General features: G+C 41.0%; 1 protein-coding gene across 1 annotated transcript in view; it reads right to left on the reverse strand.

The window, feature by feature from the left end:
* The window catches only part of SACS (sacsin molecular chaperone), a 1,519,772-nt gene that overhangs the window by 13,774 nt on the left and 1,484,660 nt on the right, over window positions 1-21,338 (reverse strand). The window lies entirely within an intron of this gene.

The following is a 21,338-nucleotide window of genomic DNA, read 5'->3' on the forward strand; positions in this document are numbered from 1 at the left end:
AAGATTTCCATTGCCTGAGATATGTTCAATTTCTTGAACATGATGAAAAAATACATAACAGCAAGTCACTTGGATAATCAACGTTTATGTAACAAAAAGCACATTCCTGAATAAGTTTTATATGCAGTTTTTACAGTGTACTGGTACACGTGCAAAAAGACCCCACAAAAATCTGATTACCATGAACTGCAATATAATGTTAAGTTTAAGATGGATATTTTCCTTGTTCAATTTCATTAATACAAACATTTCAAGCATGAAAAAGATGCTGCATCTCAAATGCAAGTATTCAATGGTAGAACATGCATTATTGTGTATGATACTGGAGCATTCAGCCTAGCACTGAGGCACAGAAGAATAGAGCCTGGACTGTGATCCAGGCAACTGTGGTTTGTTTGGATGTCCCAGAGCCAAGCAAGGGGGGAAGGGAATAAAGATCAGTGGCCCCTTTGCCTCTCTTTGAGGTGGGGAGTGTTGTTTGAATGCAGGGTATACTGAGCTGACAATTTCCCCTAGTGCAGACTTGGGAAATCACCTCATGTTAAAGGGTTGGTGGATGGGTTGGGTTGCTTAATGGCAACATCCCTTGTAGAAGTGAAGAAATGTCTATCATGGAAAGTTCACTTAAAAGCTCCCTTCTCATGCACAATCAAGTAACCTTGTATGTTAGGGCTACAAAAAACAAATTACCCCAGATGACTGCCTAAATGATGGCCCCTCTTGGCTAACTCTCACCCATCATTAAGGAGGGAATAAATGGGTCAATTTGGTGAGAGCGATCAGCATAAGGTGGGAAAAAATGAGCAAAAAATAGCTGAGCATTTATAGGTTCATAGGCAGGTACTAGGCTATTGGCCCTAGGGCCCATATACGCCTAGCCAAAAAGGTACCCTGGCTTTCTCCACCCAAGAAAATTATTTTCCTGTGCCCCTGTCGAGCAGAGCCACAGAAGTGATCCCCGGGGTGAATTTCCTATCTCCCATCCAATCATCAAGATTTTTCTTGAAGAGTGCTAATGAGGAGCTTTGTTTGATATAGATAGGTAGTTTGTTCCAGAGTATGGGAAGTCTCTAGGACAGGAATCTATCCCTCCAGCATGTTCTGCTTATTGTTGTGACAAGATTTAGGTCCCTAGAGCGTGTAGCTTGGAGGGACTGGGATTTCTTTAAGTGGAGCATGTCCAACAGCTCTGGGCTTGACATAGCTATTTATGTTAGGCAGAGATCGCCTCTGAGTAGGCGATATGCGACGGAGTAAAGCTGGAGTTTTTTAAGACGCTCTGCGTAGGGCATCTGTTTGAGGCCAGTAATCCTCTTTGTGAGGTATTTCTGCAGCCTTTCCAGTTGTTGTAGATGCCTTGTCAGGTACATACCAAAAGGGATGCTCTATTCTATAATCGGTCTGAGTGATGAGTAGAAGGGAACGATGACCTTTTTTTTTCCTGGATGAGAAACCTTTTGTGATGAGGTGTGCCACGTAGAGGATTTCCTGACTACTGTGGCAATGTGAGTATCAAAGGAGAGACCACTGTCCACTTGTATCCCAAGGTCTCATCACACTTTTGGTGTTAAGTAGACTACCGCCTATGTGGTAGTTCATGTATACAGAGTTTTTACCAAAAGGGATGACAATGCACTTTTTGGCATTGAGCGTGAGGCCATGGCTTTGACACCAGGCATCTGTCTCAGTGTGGCCCTTTTGTAGGATGTCCACATCGTTGGGAATTTTGATTATGGCTCCTAGTTTGCAGTCATCTGCAAGCTTCATTAGCCAAAGACCTTCTGTGTTAGCCTGTACTTCAGAGAAGTAGATACCAAACAGGAGAGGACCCAGGACTGAACCCTGTGATTCTCCACTTCTCTGAAGTCGGATTTGTCGTCTGCTACTTTCACAGTATGGGTTATTAAGTGAACCAGTTGGCAACCCATCTTGTGACATAAGGATTTATACCTAGTTTAGTGAGTTTATTTATAATTCCAGAGTGGAGGATGGTGTTGAAAGCCTTGGCGAGATCTAGATAGGCTGTGTGAACCACCTTACCCTCATCTACGGCTTTGGTGACTGCGTCAAAGTCGTCTATCAGGTTTAGGAGACATGATCTGTTTTTTACAAACCCGAACTGGGTCATGTCACATATACACAAGAAAAGCTTGACTGCATACAAAATAAAGGTAACTTACCAAATGTTTATACTTAGTATTTATAGAACAAACTGAAGTGCCCTATCCACTTTATGTATACAGGAAACATTCCATCTTTCCTGCAAATAGAAGTTATATCAGACCTAGTACAGCTTAGTAAAACATGCGCAAGGTTTTTGTATTGCTATTGCATAAAATATCTTTTGTCTTCAATCTGTTATCTTTTCGGAACTGTGCAACTCTAGTAACACAGCAAAATGTTTCTCTCACATTTGTACCTTAACTGCTTTTTATTCTATTAAAGTATTACTGCAAGTTCCTTTACACATGGGTTTTGGTCAGAGGAACATTCCAGATCAAAGTAAATCAGTACAGCAGAGCATTACATGAAGTGCACATTTCAAATGAAATGTTTTCTGCTATGGGCTGTTATTAACTACTGATGTGTACTACCATAAAAACAAGACAATTATACACATCCAACTGTCAAACCTGTGATGAGTATTGACTTCAAGAAGCTGGAATGCTGTAACATCTTACTGATATGTTCGGCTTCCCATACATGTTCATCTATGTGTGTGGAAACACACATATGACATATATTAGACAGGTTCCTGACAATAGATTATTTTTAAATGCAGAATTCAAAGTCTGACATGTTGATACCTGCGAAATATCACAATCTTTGATGTTTCCAGTATACGTCTGTGTGCTCTTGTGTAAAAGGAGTCATGTTAAGGTTAGGGTTAAATATAGGGTGGGGATCAAACTTGGGGATAAGGCTTGTGTGTGTTGGGGGTTTATTTCAATTTTGTTTACTGGGTTAATGCACTGATCTAGACTGACTGTTTTCAGTTACAGCCCAGATGAAAATATCATATCCGGGATAAGAGTACAGGAGTTGCATCAGATTAGACACTGACATAATAAGAGTAGCAAACAATATCTAGATTGTTATTTACACAATAAGGATAGGGTAACAGCATTATGGTTAGGTTAGGGCTAGGGTTAGGATTAGCACACACAAGCAAGATGGCCTGGGCACAGCAACATCTACATAATCTGGCAACTGACAGCTTTTTTGTTTGTTTTTTACAATTTTAAAACTTTACTGTGTCATACACACTATGCAGTCCACATGCATGATGCACTTACATTTTTCTACCAGCAGTTGGCCTTCTTCACACCTCTCCAGTTACCCATAATTAAGCTAAACACGATGTTCCTGCCCACTGCTTGTAGTTATATTCATCTTTTACAAACACTTCATGTCTTATAAACTATTTACATTGTATGAGCAACACACATAAAACTAATCATTTCCCTTTACCTATCAACCCAAGCCCCTCTGTTTTTGGTGATGAGTAAATTCCTACCTATTAACAGCATCCTTCAAATGGCCTACAGCTTCAGCCATCTTTCACACTTCCATGGCATCCTAATCTTGGGAGATTATATATTTATTCTTCTCCTTCACTCTCTACTACTCTTTCCCACCTCATCTAGTGTACCACATACCAAGAATTGCTCCCTTACTTTCTGAGGAATTCAATTTAAGCTTTTTAGTAAAGTTCTCAACTTCTGTATATTTGTTTCCTCTGATATACCCTAACTCTTCAGATCATAGTTTAGCTACCCAATTCAACTCTTTCTTTATTGATTCAATAGCCAAGCTCACCACATCATTCTTCAAAAACACTTCTACTCCACCCTCATCCCACACCCTCAACTCAGTGTTTGCCTTTCAAATACAAGGTGCAGGGTTTGAGTCCCACAAGGGATAATTGGCTAGGCTTAAAATGGCTCGCAGGGGCAGTTAGCTTAGTACTAACCTATGAACCTATCAACTCTAGTCCCACTGACATCAACATTATTCATCTCCCCCCCTTTACCATACAACCCATCTCTCTACACACCATGAAAATATTTCTAGTAAAAAAAAAAACATGCTCTCATACCCCAGACAATTTTCCATCTAAGTTTCTCAAGCTAGCTGCAGATGGCATAGCCCCTCTCATCACCATACTTATCAACAGTTCAATCCAAGAATCCTATGTACCCCTCCTCCATAAAGGAGGCAACAATACTAAAATATTCAACTTCCGTCCTATAGCCATCCTGTCCCCTATCTCAAAAGTCCTTGAAAAATGCATATACTTGCAAATCCTTCCCTACTTCCTAGACAATCAACTTCTTTCTCCAACTCAACATGGATTGAGACCTGGACATAGTACTACCACTGCCCTTCTCTCCTTCCTTGACATCATCAACCGTGTCGAGACTCTGACAAAGTTGTATCTACCCTTCTCCTTGACTTATGAAAGGCCTTCAATACTGTTTCCCGAAAACTTCTCTTGTCCAGACTCTCGCTTCTCAATCTCTTCCCCTCCTCTGTTAACTGGTTTTCCAGTTACCTTTCTAATAGACAACACGCCACCAAGTGGAACAATAGTATCTCTTCCTTCCTTCACACTCCAAAAGGAGTTCCAGAAGGCTCTATACTGGGTCCCTTATTTTTTAACATCTTCATCAGTAATTTTCATCAGTGTATTCCTAATACCAAACTTGTCCAATACGCAGATGATTTCACCATAATTTGCTATGCTCAATCCCTCCACAAACTCAAGCAACTAACACAAGATGCCTTAGCTTGTACCGACGCTTGGATGCTGAATAATCACCTTGCTCTCAATGCATACAAAACCAAAATCATAATCTTTACCCCCATCTAAAAACACCTCTATCGATAAAAAATCCTTCTTCATAGTCAGAATAAGATTTTTATTTAAATCATCTCCTATACAAAACTTCTAGGTGTTATCATTGATGAACATTTAAAGTTTGACACTCATATACAAACTAGTATTAAGAAAACACACCAAAAGCTCAGAATGCTGTATCGTCATAGCCTTTATCTCACTCCCTCATCCAAACATATACTCTCTATTTCCTACCTCACCCCCTCTCTCTTGTATGAATCCCTTCTCCTCACCAACCTTCAATCCTTCCTAAAGTCAAAACTGTAATCCTGCTACAATAAAATCTCTTAAGTTTGCTACCGAGACCAAATCCTCTTTCCACCACTGTGCTGCACTCCACTCCTTGAACTGGCTGAAACTCCCTCACTATCTCTTGTACATTCAACTGCTAACTGCTCACAAATTCATTTTTAAATCCTCTAACTGCCCTTCCCTCTCCGCCATACTCATCTTACATCATCCTGACAGACTACTCAGATCCACCTCGAAGTGTACAAACTCTTACGCACACCTGGGCAATTTCTCCTGTCTTTCTCCCCTGTTCATCTATGGAATTCACCCCCCCCCTCCCACATTCAAATCACCCCAAACCACTCTGCCTTCAAGACCATGCTCCATTCCCATCTCTCTTCTCCCTGGGAATGCTCATACTCACCCCACCTGACCCCCTCTATATCATTTCTGCTCCCCATCCTTTTTTTTTTCCTTTCACAAAACTCAACCTAGTGACTCCCTTCATTTCATTTCTGCTCTCTGTCATTTTTTATCCTTTCTCATAACTCAATCTATTCACATTTCACTGTTCTATTCTCATCTAATTCTTCCTCCCTCTCAACTCATGCAACTTTGACTGCATAAATGCCTGCACTCCAAATTATACTTATGTACTCCAAAATAGTTGCTTTAATTTCATTCAAAGCTATGTTACAACACCTTGCTCAAATATTATTCTTTCTTCTACATTAGTGTTGCTCAAATGTTATTATTCTGTCTTCTACATTACTGTGTTTTAGTAGTTTTTGAAAATTGTATTGTATTTGTTAACTTTGTTGATATTAACCTTGTAATAGTTGTATATGGAGCTTTCCTCCCTGGGCCTTCATTGAAAACGGGCTCATTTTGGCCCAATGGACTTTCCCGGTTAACAAACTGCAAATAAAATAAATAAAAATAAATATCCTTCATTTCCTTCTTACCATTTTTCTAGCTACTAATAAAATAAGAGACAGCACAGGTCCTACATTTTTTCAATATTTCCACATTTCCCTACCGACTCAAATAATAATTTACTTACAAATGCCAATACATTCCAAAGACATTTTGAATTAAGGTTTCCATCTTGGGCATCTCAAACTGATGTGCTCTCAAGGTCCTCTTACATTACTACACTGCAGCAAAAGGAGCTACTCTCTGGGAACATTTGGCTTAACCTACCCGAGGTATAAAATACTTGTTGAGGCACTTCCACAGAAATATCCTAAACTTTATGGATGCAGTAATTTTGGGTATGGTACAAATATTTATCCAGTGTTCCTCTGATACACCTATTCCAACACAGGATTGTCAAGAGTCCGAGTATTAAAGAAATCCCTTTATTTAAATAATTTTATTTCTAAAAACAAAATAAATCCAGTTCTAAATCTTTGTTCCTCAAAAAAGAAATGGACGCCAGGTAATTCCTTATAAATAGGAAGAGAAAGAGTAGAAAACTGTGGGACACTTCCAGTTCCACCTGATTGGCATTTCAACTGCTCAGAAGAAATGTGCTAAGATGTCAGACCCATCCTCATATATGCATGGGGTCTTTTCCCCTACTCAGAAAGTAAATGTCTGATAGGACGTTAGATCCATCCCCATTTGCATGGGGATGCTCACACGTAGTGTATGGTAGGCCCATGTGTCCAGCTCTTGGAACACTTGTGTGTTGTCAATACTCTATTACTTTAAAGTCTGTCCTTTTTTATGTATAAACTCAATCAATCTTTCATGTGTGGCTAATAGACTGAATTTTACAAAATGGTTTACAGGCTTTATTTGTGGTCAACAACCATCATTAGGTTAGGATTGGGAAGACAGACTGGATAAACAATTCACAAAGAAACAATGGGGGGTATATGTATGTCTCCCAAATACGCAACAAAGTCTAGAAGATTTAGGATCTTTGCTTGCAAGTGTTTACATAGGTATTTTTGCATCCCAAGTACATTCCAAAGAATTCTTCCTCTGGTAGACAGCAAATGCTGGAGGTGTGATGGGGAAGAAAGGGGTAACTGGGAACATATTTTCTGGGACTGTAATAAGTTGGCAGACTTTAAAAATTCTCTGCAGAGTACTCTATCAGAAATACAGGGTGTGCAAATGGGTATAACTAAGGAAATTATCTTTTGAGCTATGATAGATAATTGGAATTGCCTAGACATAGTAAGGCCTTGCCGAGTCTAATTATGGTGGCTGCCAAAAAAGCAATTATGAGAAAATGGAAATCAAAGGCTAAACCAACTGTACTAAAAGTACTGAATATAGTAATGGAGATAAAGCAACTGGAAATGGGATCTTTAAAAAAGGATAGAAGCAAACGGCATAGAAAAAAATTGAATTGTGGAAACAATAAATGAAGAGGAGGAATGAAGTTTAAAAGAAGGCAGGATCTGAATGAGCTATGTAATGATTGACAGTGACTGGATAGATTATAAGTAATGTACACTGCAACTAAAATTGTGTCAATGTGGTTTGTTTTCATTTATATAAATGTAGGATTGCCTAGGTCATAAATGATAATTTAATGAAAGTGTTTCTTGTTTAAAAAAAAAAAAAAAAACAAACATGACTTTTTTAATATATATTCAGTAAACAAAATACTTTTAAATTTCCAGAACACCCTCCCTTATCATTTAACAGAGCTTGTAAGTGGGTTCTGTTAACCAAGCAGTACTTTCACTTGCTCATTGCAAGTTTCTTCAGATCCCAAGTTAACCTAGGAATAGTACACTGTGGGACAACCCAGTTCCACTTGATTAGTACACCCCCCTCCACCCTTTGTAACAGTATTTATAACAGCAACATGATTATAGAAAGCTTAGATGCAAGAACTGGATCTGAAGAAGTCTACAAAGCTGAAAGTGCTTATCTCAATAAAATCTATAAATGGAATTATCTGGAGTCAGTCTCTCTTTTGAAGGAGGATTCAGATATTTAGAACTGGTTTCATTTTGCTTGTAGAAACAAAAATATTTAGATGAAGGGAGTGGTCTAAATTCTTGGACTCTTGACAATCCTGTATTGAAATTTTGGTTTGTCCTGATGCACACTCCCTGTACAATGGCCAGGCTGGACAGGAATTTCTGAAGCCCCCACCTGTCGGTGAGTTCTGATTGACAGATTTAAATATTCCAGATATTTCTTTCCCTCATCTACCCATTTGCTATCTTATACAAGATTCTTATTGGACTTAAATACTGCCGCACAGAATCTACTTACTATTTGTCTGTTAGTGGAGTTCACCCCTATAACCTCTATCAGTAGCTCTATTAACTTTAATATCTGTAAACCTATACTCTTCATGTACCTGTTATAGTGACACAAGGAGTCCCTTGTATCTTAAAAAAAAATCCAGTCCGGACAGTATCTCTTAAAATTATACCCATTTCATTCTCATGCCTCACTTTCTCCCTGAATAATACAGTTTGCACCCTATCCCATCATTTATTCAATATGTTTGTGTTTATCTTCATTCTACATGGTGCTACTACTATGAGAGATCATTCAACTTTCCATGGTTGATAATATTTCCCTAATACCACTCACAGCAATTCATCCCCAATTTGAGCTAAGTATTGCTTTGCATTAACCTTTGTTACAAGACTGGCCCAAACATTGTACCTTTGAGATATCTCAGAGCTGCCTCTTTGCACAAGCATCATGTCCTTCCGCAGAGACCTATAAGCCCCATTCTGAACCATGTATGCCAATCTAATCTGGGCTGCCTTGAAGTATTCCTACAAGTAAGGCAAGGGCAAAATCCCCCTTCTCTCCCTAGGAAACATCATTTTATTCCATTTCACCATAGTACCTTTATCCTCTGAAATAAACCTAGCCAGGTTCCTCTATATACTCCACCATCACTCTCGTTTCCCATCACAGATAAAGTCCTGTGCAACAGAAAGAATACAGATGACCAAAAGCACCTTTATTGCTTGGATTTTCTGGTCTAGACCCATGGTCATGGTTTACCATTTTCTAATCTGTTTTAGAACTGTTTCTCCTGATCTTTCCTGAGACTCCTTAGGTAGTCTTCAGCTTTCTTGTGTATCCATATTCCCAAATACCTCATCTTAAAGTGACTCATAGAGAAGGGAACTGTTCTAGTAATTAATTGTAATTATTGTTTGATTTTAAATTCACTGATGATCTATCCCAAAATCCTAGTAACTTGCTTACGGATGCCCAACAGCTTTCCAACATTCCTCTCAGGATTTCTCAAATAAATTATTAGGTCATCCACAAAGAGGGCTACCTGCTCCCCTCTTCCACACCAGTTCCATCTTCACAATTCTTTCAGTTGCATTTTCAGTGATAATACAAAGAAAACAGATGATATAGGACATTTCTGTCTTGTTCCCCTTTCTATTCTATCCAAATCTCACTTGTTAACCTTCCATTAATCTTCGCTACCACAACTGAATCTTTATAAATTTCCTACAATAGAATTATAAAATCTTTAGGAAGCCCCATTCTACAGAGTACCCACCATAAACAGCTCCACTGGATCTGGTTGAAAGCTTTCTCAGCATCCCTGAATCATCGCAGTCCTTCCTTGTGGGTCATGCAGTTCTTCTTCAATGATCAAAGGGGTCCCTATCCTGACTAAAATTATTACTTCTGCATTACTACCCCCACTCGTATAGTCATTGTACTAGCCATACATAGACTTTTCTGCCATTAGGGTATCATGTTCACCTTCATGAAGATACATTTTTTGTGCAGTCAATATATATGGGTGTTCAAATTCCTGATACACAACATCCTGCTGTTTTTTTGGCACTGCCTATGAGGCCATTGCCATGCCATGAAACTATCTTCATTGCCATCTTTACTGCTCCACCTTTCATACTTATGATTGCTTATGCCTCCGCTTTCTTTGCCCAGCTTCTTTAAATATTCTCCCTTTCGTATTTCTTGCGTCTTGCTTCCTCCAAAGGCAATTTACAACCTTTATTAATGCCCCCTAACTATGACTTCATTACATGTGGTAAAACAGCTATAAATACATAACAAATAGTTCTTATTATTACTTAATAACACTCTTTCTTTTTTTGACCAAGCACATGCCCTAATAGTAGTACGCATAAAGACACCAACTTGTTCCAAACAACCCTGCCCTCCTCATTTTGGCAGCTCATTTTGCTAACATCTTAATGTCTAACTAAACATTTACTTGAATCTTAATCAAATACATGTGTTTTCTTTCTTACTTGCTTTACTTGTACAGGTAAAATCACCCATTTGTTCATAACATTCCATGACTACACTGCTGTTAGCAAACCATGCAGGAGCTGTGAATTCAAAGGCTGAGCATGGTGGTAGACCCAGAACTTACCCCAAATATGTTCCTTTGAAGCCCCACCTCTAGCAGGTGGTTTGGCAGCACACTGTCATCAGGACTCAGTACCATGCTTGCTTTTTACCCAGTTACCATCCCACTACCTTTTCTTCAACAAACATTAATAAAGACAGAAATATAAATCCAAATAATAAATTGTAGCAGGGCCAGTCTGAAGGAGATTTGTGACTGTAAAGTGGTGGCAGAGGAAAGTGCAGTTAGGCAGCGTAGGCTGGTGGTCTGTAGGATGACAGTGATGAGGGCAGTGCCAAGGATCAAATGGTGGAAGTTGAAAAAGGGTGATTGTGAGGTGGAGTTCAGGGAAGTGTTAAGACAGGCACTGGGTGGCAGTGAAGAGTTACCGAATAGCTGGGTAACTACAGCAGAGCTGGTAAGGACAACAGCTAGAAAGGTGCTTGGTATAACATCTGGACAGAGGAAGGAGGACAAGGAGACCTTGTGGTGGAATGAGGAAGTACAGGAGAGTATACCGAGAAGGAGGTTGCCGAAGAAGTGGGACTGTCAGAGAGATGAAGACAGTAGACAAGAGTATAAGGAGATGAGGCGTATGGCGAAGAGAGAGGTGGCTAAGGATAAGGTGTATGGAGAGTTGCATGAAAGGTTGGACACCAAGGAGGAGAAAAGGACCTGTACCGATTGGCTAGACCGAGGGACCGAGCTGGGAAAGATGTGCAGCAGTTAAGGGTGATAAAGGATAATGAGGGAAATGTACTTACAAGAGAGGACAATGTGTTGAGCAGTACTTTGAGGGGCTGATGAATGAAGAGAATGAGAAAGAAAGATGGATGATGTGGAGATAGTCAGGAAGTGCAACGGGTTAGCTAAGAGAAAGCAAGGACAACTAGGAAGAAGATGAAAAATGGAAAGGTTGTTGGTCCATATGACATACCTACAGAAGCAAGGAGGTATTTAGGAGAGGTGGCAGTGGAGTTTTTAACCAGATAACATCTTGGAAAGCGAGAGGATGCCTGAGGAATGGAAAAGTGTTCTGGTATCAATTTTTAAGAAAAAGGGTGATGTGCAGAGCTGTAGTAACTACAGAGGGATACAATGGATCAGTCACAGCATGAAATTATGGGAAAGAGTAGTGGAAGCGAAGTTAAGAAGGGAGGTGATGATTAGTGAGCAGCAGTATGGTTTCATGCCAGGAAAGAGCACTACAGATGCATCATTTGCTCTGAGTGTTGATGGAGAAGTATAGAGAAGGTCAGAAGGAGTTGCATTGTGTCTTTATGGACTTAGAAAAAGCAAATTACAGGGTGCCTAGAGAGGAGTTGTGGTACTGAATGAGGAAGTCAGGAGTGGCAGAGAAGTATGTAACAGTGGTACAGGGTATGTATGAGGGTAGTGTGACAGTGGTGAGGTCTGCCGTAGGAGTGACTGATATATTTAAGATGGAGGTGGGATTACATCAAGGATCTGCTCTGAGCCCTTTCTTATTTGCAATGGAGATGGACAGGTTCACAGATGAGATCATACAAGAGTCCTCGTGGACTATGATGTTTGATCTGTACTGAGAGTAGAGAACAGGTACAGGAGACCCTGAAGCGGTGGACATATGCTCTAGAGAGGAGAGGACTGAAGTTCAGCAGGACTAAGACAGAATATATTTGTGTGAATCAGAGGGATGATAGAGGAATGGTGAGGCTACAGGGAGTAGAATTGGCAAAGGTGGATGAGTTTAAATACTTGGGATCAATAGTTCAGAGTAATGCTGAGTGTGGAAGAGAGGTGAAGAAGAGAGTACAGGCAGGGTGGAGTGGATGGACAAGAGTGTCAGGAGTGATTTGTGACAGACAGGTACCAGTAAGAGTGAAAGGGAAGGTCTACAAGAGGGTAGTGAGACCAGCTATGTTATATGGGTTAGCAATGGTAGCATTGATAAAAAGACAGGAGTCAGAGCTGGAGGTGGCAGAGTTAAAGATGTTAAGATTTGCACTGGGTGTGACGAGAACGAACAGGATTAGGAATCAGTATATCAGAGGGTCAGCTCAGATTGGACAGTTTGGAGGCAAAGCCAGACAGGCGAGATTGGTTTGGACATGTGCTGAAAAGGGATGCTGGGTATACTGGGAAAAGGATGCTAAGGATGGAGCTGCCACATAAGAGGAAAAGAGGAAGGCCTAAGATAAGGTTTATGGATGTGGTGAGAGGATATGCAGGTGGGTTGGTGTGACAGAACAAGATGCAGAGGACAGGAAGAAATGGAAATAGATGATCCACTGTGGCGACCCCTAATGGGAACAGCTGAAAGAAGAAAGAGAAGCTTCTTAACTTCATGTTCCGATTACACACTAAGGAAAAACAAATCAGAAAATTAAAGCCAAAAATCTCATAGAGGGTATAACAGAGTCCTGCCCTAAATCAAAAAATTAAAGCCAAAAATTACATCCAGGATATACAAGAGTTCTGCACTATACCCCCTGGATGACTGTACATCACTGTCCAGACCCACTCTTCATGGCATTCCCAAATTAATTGTTTCTACTGCTGGTGTACTAGCAATCGACTCGTAAATCTTCTAAGAACAATTTTCTTGGTCCCACTGTTTGTCCAGGAGCTTCCTTTTAAACAATGGAAATGGCATGTTTAGCTACCCTTCCTGGGGTTCCCTAGTTTCCTTTACAACCGGATGGCATCCTTGAATATCACTTTCCCCTCCTTTAAAGCAGATTCACTACAGCCATCTAAGGGTGGTGGTGTGAATTCTTGCTGCCCTCAGGGCAGTATCTGCACACCTGCTTACATGAATTCAATGTTTTGTGAAGTTTTCCATATGTTACTTATTTATTTTTGTTAGAGCTCATCTTTTTATACACATTCAATACCTTCCCCCTCAGGAATGCTCAAGGCAGTCTATACACAGATGTCCAACAGCCCATTTGGTTTCTGCACAGTGATGTCAGACAGTGTAGAACTCAATCATATTCTCAGAAGTATGTCATAGTTGACCTTCCTGACCCTGTCATCTTTTTTTTGGGGGGAGGGGGTCTGTTCCCATACTTCTGTCTTTAAAAGTAGTCTCCGACCCTTATTTCTTTCTTCCAGCTTTTCCTAGATCCTGAGGGGTGTAAGACCATCCCGTTAATTCTTCAAATTATAAAGGCAAGAAAAATGCATTTTGGAATTGAGCTGCTCCAAAGTGAGTGAGTACACTTCTTTCAGTTTTTTAAATGTTTCCTTTCTTATAAATCATTGAGGATCCATTGAATCTGAGTTTTACTGTCAGTAAGTTATGCAACACATCCTAAATGCTGATGCAAAATCTGATGTTCTGTAAACAAGTGAATAGTAATATTTATTTGCATTTTAGGAAGATGCTGATTGTTCTGCAGTGCAGTACAGCATTCCTTTCTATAACAGCAGTTGAAAGGTGTGGAAATTAATTATGAGAAAGCTTGATGCAAGTACAGAAGAGCTTGCTTTAGCACTTAGCATTTGGTGCAGTTGCAGCAAGCCAGTAGCAACTAATGTATGACTTTTAAAAGTACAGGGCCTTTTTCTTTCTTTTTTTTTGGCTCCTCAGTCACGAGCACTGTCAGGCATATCATCTTAAGCATACACACTGACATATACTTTGTATGTAACAGGACTTGCTTCAAGAGGACAACAGCAGTTTACTATTTCCATATGCCAATCAGAAAATGCCTTCTGTTTCTTTTTTGATGTTTCAGAAAAGTGACTGTTATGTTGGGCAAATGGAGTTGAGAGCTGCAGTGAAGAAAATGTGAAACTTTCAAGCAGGATAGAGTTTTTAACACGTAGAGACTGGAGATGACAGAGAAGTTACAAGTTGTTTTAGTTATATCTGCCTGGTGCACATGTATTTGGCATAAGACTATGAGTGTATTGCTAAAACTTAAATTTTTTTTTATCTCTATCAACATTTGATTTGCCTGTAATAAGTACATTAACTTATTTTACTAGCATTTTGAGCATTAACTCTATGACATATGTGTCACAAACTACAGTAAACTCTCAGTTAACCACCACCCATGGGGATCGTAGATGCTATATAACTGTAGTTTCTGGTTGCTTGAGAGTTACTATTAAAAATAGGCCTGACTAATACTGTACTCTATACTATTTGTTTGGTTTGACTTGTTCTTAGGTTGGGGAAGAGAGGGAATTTATTCCCATCTTCCTTTTTAAAATTCTAAAACTCTAAAAACGTTAAGGTATGTTTCTGTCGAGGGGAAAACAGAAAGTGCAACACATGAACATTGTCCTGTATGTATTTGATATTTTTTTGCGGTTGCTTGAGTTCGGGTTAACTGAGTTTACTGTATATTGGATTTTCTTCATTTGTAGCTGGTGTTTCATGTGCTACTACTATCCCCTTATTGCTCTTAGTCATATTTAACTTGCCAGCTTCGCTTCATTTTCTCTTAGTAAGAGGAACTTCTAAATTGGAATCATCTCTGTCCACTAGTTATTTTGTGGCTTTCCCTAGACATGTGGAGCAAAAGCCTTTTGGGTATGAGGCATCGCTGAAGTGGCTTTAGTTACTTTGTTTGTAAAAAGGCCATACTCTGCCTTATGGAAGAAGTTGCTGCAGTCCATGACAGCTGCAGATTGCCTCTCACACAGCCATTCCAAAGTGGGTGTAGTACAAGGCTGATGGTAAAAAGAAGGCAGTACCTTTCAAGTAACCCCTTGAAACACACTGTGAAGCTGCAAACCTCTCTGGTTATTGCAGTCATTTGGCAAACCTGGACAGCACAGCTTTCTATTTTGTACTGTTAGAAGACTGCAAGACTACACATAATAATGGTGTTCTTTTCCAGTAACTTTGCTTAATATTGACACAATGTCCACATGTTTTGGCCTCTAACTAAACATGTTGGGCAAAAGCCTTTTAGGTATGGTTCCAGGTTAAATTTACTGTATGTGGACAGTAGCAGCAAAAAGTGTAGTGGTCACTCCATTAGGATTACAGTCAGTCAGTACTGCCAGACAGAACAGCTTTGTACTTTGCACTGTTAGCAAACTGCAAGGTTATGCAGTGTGTGTTGTTCCAGCATATACAGTATGTGAACATTTGCAGTGCACATGCCATTGTTAGTAATGCTGGACATCAGTGTGATGCTGAGTATGGTTGTCAAACTGAATGCCTCCACATGGGATCAGCAAGCACAATGTAGTTGAAGTACAGATACATTTCTGTGTGAACATGATCACAGTTCATGGAATATCTGATGTCATGCTTGCCTGCCTGAGCAGACATGTCTCACGCTGTGCAGTGCCATACAAAAGTTACACCCACAGTCTTGAAGACAGTCTTTTCTTGACCAACTTTTTAAAATAAAATATTGTCCACTGCTCTCTATTCCACTATGATGTGCAAGATCAATCCATGAACTACCTTTGTCAATCTCCATGTGAAACAAAGCAGTCATAATTATTCCTGGGTACCTATGCATTTTCCACCTATGCATCTTTACAGATCTCAGAATAGTACCAAGGTGCTGAAGGAACTGATGTACCATTTTGGATAATTAAGGTCATTGCATTAGGTGATCCAGACTCTGTGAAGCAGTCACTCATCAGTGAGCCTTCTACATGTTTACCTAGCAATGTCTACAAAACATTTTCATCTGCAAGCAATGTTCAGTGCCAAGAATAGTACTGAACTCTGCCACTGTGAGGCTGTACAATGCAATAAGGAAGTACAGGGTGACACTGCTTGATTTTTGCCATTCACTTCAATGACAGTGATGATGATGATGACGAGAGATGAGATAGTGATGAAAACCTCAGATGGAGAGGACGACTCACATGATGTATCACTGAAATGGCTGCAGTCACTTTGTTCAGAAAAAGGTCTTATGCCCCCTTATATAAAGAAGTTGCTGTGATCCATGACTGCTGCAGATTGCCTCTCCCAATCAGCCATTCCAGTCTGCCCAAACTACAATTTGGTTCTGCGATGTGATGAACTGCTTACTGTCCCTTGCAATGCACTTTATAAAGATGCAAACCTCTGTGGTGTCACATGGTGACTGAGGCAGCAATTCAAGTCACCAAAACTAAGGCTTGGTAATGTAATGAAGCCCACGGTGACATAGCGTATTCTGTCGCATGATCTCATTAAGAAAGTCACATCAGCCCAGGAAGAGCACTTATTTTTGGAGAACCACATGTATACATGTTACAGAAAGAACACTCCATTTAGTACTGGTATTAAAAAAATAAATCTTCAGGAGTCACTCCCATACCCCATGAGTCTGTAAGAGACTACAGTATCAGTGTTTCACATTTGCCTTCCTTTCACAGTTAACATTAACTCTCTACTCCTATTAGGTGATACTACTATAACTGTGCTCCTCCCTCACTTCGGCAGATTCAGAGAACTCCCAAGAAAGGTATGGTCCCTGAGAACCTCCAGTCATTCAGTGGAAGACAAGACCCTTTGGCCTGCTGCCTGACCTTTAATAGTGAATGTACGTGTACTAGTTTTAGCTAAGAGTAATAATTGTTTCTGAAACTCGGTCTCTCTTTCTGGTTCACCTTCATACATCACCTCTACTGTCTCCTTAGCACCCTCTAGCCTACACTGTTCAACTTTTTCTGGCTCTCATCTCAACACTTCCCACCCTCCTAACTGTTCATTTAGCACAAGGTTGCTGTACCATTCCTGCCTATACTATTCTCCCACTTCTTTCTGCTCTACCCCTACTTAATACTGTATTCCATCCACACTTGTCATCTTAGTCATTAAAGTGTGTGTCTCTCTGCCTCTATACCTATTCCATCTGCCCCATTGCTCCCCATCTGCTAACATGTACAATAAATCAAATCTACCACTAAAAGGTAAAACAAACACTAAATACTCCACTCTCCTCTCTTCCCTATCATTAAGGGTTCTAGTGTCTAATTCTACTTACCTTACTGATTGTTTTTCTTTCTTCCTTCTCTTATGTGCTATACAAAGTTGATCTGGCCATCCAGCTGTGTTCCTCCTCGCTTCATTTGGGCTCACTCCACTCACCCACCCCATATGCATTACATTTATAGTTAGCCAAACCACACCCATACTCCTATCACCCAATCAACACACACTCCACTCAATAACTCCACCCCCACCCAGTTAATATATCCTATTTAACTTATCCCCTAATCAACTTCCCTTCCATCCTCATTCACGAAGTACGCCTACATTCTACATTAGCAATCTTATCCTTTCCTACTACCTCCTACAGTACCTCTGCATTCACCCTATATCCATAATGACACTGCTAACTATAACTACACTACCCCTTCCTCTTTCTCTATCACTCTCAGTCGTTCTTCGTCTCACCTCACCTTATCCTACTCACACACATCTCACACCCACCTCTATCATTTCTGACCAATCCTCCATTCACACAATATACTCCAATACATCCTCTAGTCTCTACTCCACAAACACACTGCTACTCTTCAAACTCAAAATCCTTTCACACACACTTAATACCCCACTTACAACATTCCTCAAAACACATTGTAATTCCAAATGCAAACTGCTATCAACACTACACTTACATGGTACCACTACCCAATCTCAATGTGGGGACATCCACCCCAATCCCGGACCTACTCTATCAGCCTCTTCCTCCCCCAAATCTCAGAAATCCCTAAAACTCATCACCATTAACATAAAAAGTATTAGAAGCAAAATCCCAGCATTCCATGCCTGGATATTCCATGTCAAACCTGATATACTTGTAACTGAGACATGACTAAAACCATATATAAAAGACACCGAATTTCTTCCTCCGGGTTTCTCCTAAGATCAGACAGACCTCATAAGAAAGATGGAGGGGTAGCACTTCTCTACCCTAACTCCCTAACCATCATCCCCTACTCAAACCCCATTCCTCACTTCTCCACAGCTGAAAGCACCACAGCACATCTAAAAATGAATTAATTCAAAACTCTCAGTTTGGTAGTCTTATATATCTCACCAGGCAATAGTATCCCTATAGGTTCATAGGTTCATACTAGGCTATCTGCCATAGGGCATTTATAAGCCTAGCCAGAGTTGTGTGGCTTTCACCACCCCTTAGGTTGAAGAATACTATACCCATTAGTTTGCCGTGCCTCTGTCCAGCAGTGATACAGAGATGATCCCCAGGGTAAACCTACGATCTCCCATCCACTGGTCAAGATTCCTCTTGAACAGAGCCAGCGAGGTGCTCTGTCTCACATGGACCGGGATTCTGTTCCACAGCATAGGGAGTCTCTGGGTGATGAATCTGTCCCTCCAGCACGTCCTATTTATATCCGTGTTGAGGTTTAAGTCTCTTGCTCTTGTGGCTCTGGTGGATTTGGATTTTTTGAGGTGGAGCATGTCCATTCATTCCGGGTTGGACATGGCCTTGTATGTCAGGCACAGGTCACCTCTGAGCAGACAGTGTGCGACTGAATAGAGCTGGAGTTTCTTTAGTCGGGCAGCATATGGCATATTTATGAGCCCCTTTATCCTTTTGGTGAGGAACTTTGGGGTCTTTCCAATTGCTGCAGGTGTCGGGTAAGATACATTCCGAATGGGGCATTGTACTCAATCATTGGTCTGATAAGTGAAGAGTACAGGGGAACAATGACCTCCCTTGATCTGGATGTGAATCCCTTCATAATCAGGTGGGCAATGTAGAAGGTCCTCCTAACCACTTTGGCAATGTGAGTGTCAAAAGAAAGGTTACTGTCAACTTGGGTCCCCAGGTCCCTGATAACCTCTTCTGTGCTTAATGGATTGCCACCTATGTGGTAACTTGGGGTTACGTTGTTTTTACCAAAGGGTATGACTATACATTTTTTGGCGTTTAGCTTAAGGCCATGGCTCTGGCACCAGTTATCCATTTCTATGAGACCTCTCTGAAGGGTATCTGTGTCTGATGGATTTTCAACTATGGCGCCCAGTTTGCAGTCATCTGCAAACTTTGACAGCCACAATCCTCCTATGTTTGCCTGCACGTCTGAAAAGTAGATGCCGAACAAGAGGGGGCCCAGGACTGAGCCCTGTGGGACACCGCTTGTGACCGGCTTGGAGTCTGACATGGCACCAGCAACTCTAACCCTGTGTGTTCTGTCCTTGAGCCAGTTTGCAACCCATCTTGTGACATATGGGTTTACATTTAAGCTGGTGAGCTTTTCTATGATACCTGAGTGGGGTATTGTGTCGAAAGCTTTTGCAAGGTCAAGGTAGGCTGTGTGAACTGCCTTACCCTCATCAATGGCCTTGGTGACTGTTTCAAAAAAGTCGACCAAGTTCAAGAGGCATGATCTGCCCTTGACAAAGCCGAATTGGGTAGGATCCAATGTCTGTAGGTCCCCTATGTCTTTATTTATGAGTTCCATTATGATCCTCTCCATAGCTTTGCAGACCAGGCTTGTTAAGCTTATGGGGCGGTAATTACCAGGGTCCGTAGAAGCACCGCCTTTGTGGAGTGGGACCACAGTTGCCGTACGCCACTCTTTGGGTACGTATCCTGTGGTAAGGCTAAGATTAAACAGCAGCCTTATGTGTGGGTTTAGTTTCTCATTGAATTCATGTAGCACACAGCCGGGGACACCATCCGGTCCCATTGATGCTGTGTTTTTAGCTTTAGAGAGAGCAGCTCTCACCTGGGCATTTGAGATGATTGGGAGGCTACACTCTGCTGGGATAGATATTTCTCCTTTTGTGGGGGAGGGAGGGGAGAAATTTTCACTGAACCTGTCTGCCAGTATGTTTGCAATGTCTGTGGGTTCAGTGATTTTTGTATCATTTTGGACTAATTCTGAGCATATCTGGGAGTTTCCACCCAGATTTCTAACATAGCTAAAGAAGGCCTTATGATTGTCTTTTGAGTCCTTGGCGATTTTTCTCTCAAAGTTGGCCTTGGATGATTTTATGAGTGATCATAGTTTTTTACTAGTATTGATCAGAGATGTCTTCCCTTTTAGGGATTTTGCTCCATCCTGTAGTAGCTTTCTCCTCTTGTTGTAAAGTTTGTTTATGGCTGGGGTCCACCAGATCGGGCGCTTGCCTTTGGTGGAAAGGGTCTTGATTTTATTTGGGATTGCTTGATCCATGCAATCCTGGAGGTGCTCGTAGAAAGCATTTGTAAGGGATTCAGCAGCGTGGGTTGTGGTTTCCAATGGCTCAGGGGCCTTGAAGGATACCACACCAGTCTTAAGAAGTGTGAAGTTGGCTTTTGAAAAGTTCTTCACTGTGGTCTTTTTTGTTGGGGGTGGGGGTGGGGGTGGGATGTGGATCTCCAGTGAGATTAATTTATGGTCTGATCTCACCAATGAGGGATATACTTCCGGTGTGGAGCATTTTGTCCCCATGTTTGTGATGATCAGGTCTAGTATATTTTCACCTCTTGTGGGAATGGTGACAAGTTGTTCCACAGCATTTGAGTTTATGAACTCCAGGAACCTTTGGGCTAGGGTATTGGGGCTTGAGTAATGTTCCCAGTCTATGTTAGGGTAGTTGAAGTCACCCAATATGATGGTGTTTGGAGAGACATTTATACTCTCCAGTGTCTTCAGGAAGGCTGTGTGGGGTTCCTGAGTTTGAGAGGGTGGCCTGTAACATGCTACAAACTGTAGAGCAGTTTTGCCTATGGTTAATTGCACCTGAATGGTCTCTGATGCTTCGTGAGTTGCCGCCAGCCTGGAGGTGTGGGTATCCTTGATGAATATGGATACACCCCCTCCTTTTGTGGTACGGTCCGGGTTTTGGGGCCGGAACGCATGATATGAGGTAAAACCTGATAGTGCCGGGGTGCTCTCAGGAGCCTTGAACCAGGTTTCAGTCACAGCACAGACATCGATGTTCTCCATACTGAA

The sequence above is a fragment of the Protopterus annectens genome, chromosome 5.part0, assembly GCF_019279795.1.
Source record: "Protopterus annectens isolate FY-2018-M chromosome 5.part0, PAN1.0, whole genome shotgun sequence".
Taxonomy (NCBI): Eukaryota; Metazoa; Chordata; order Ceratodontiformes; family Protopteridae; genus Protopterus; species Protopterus annectens.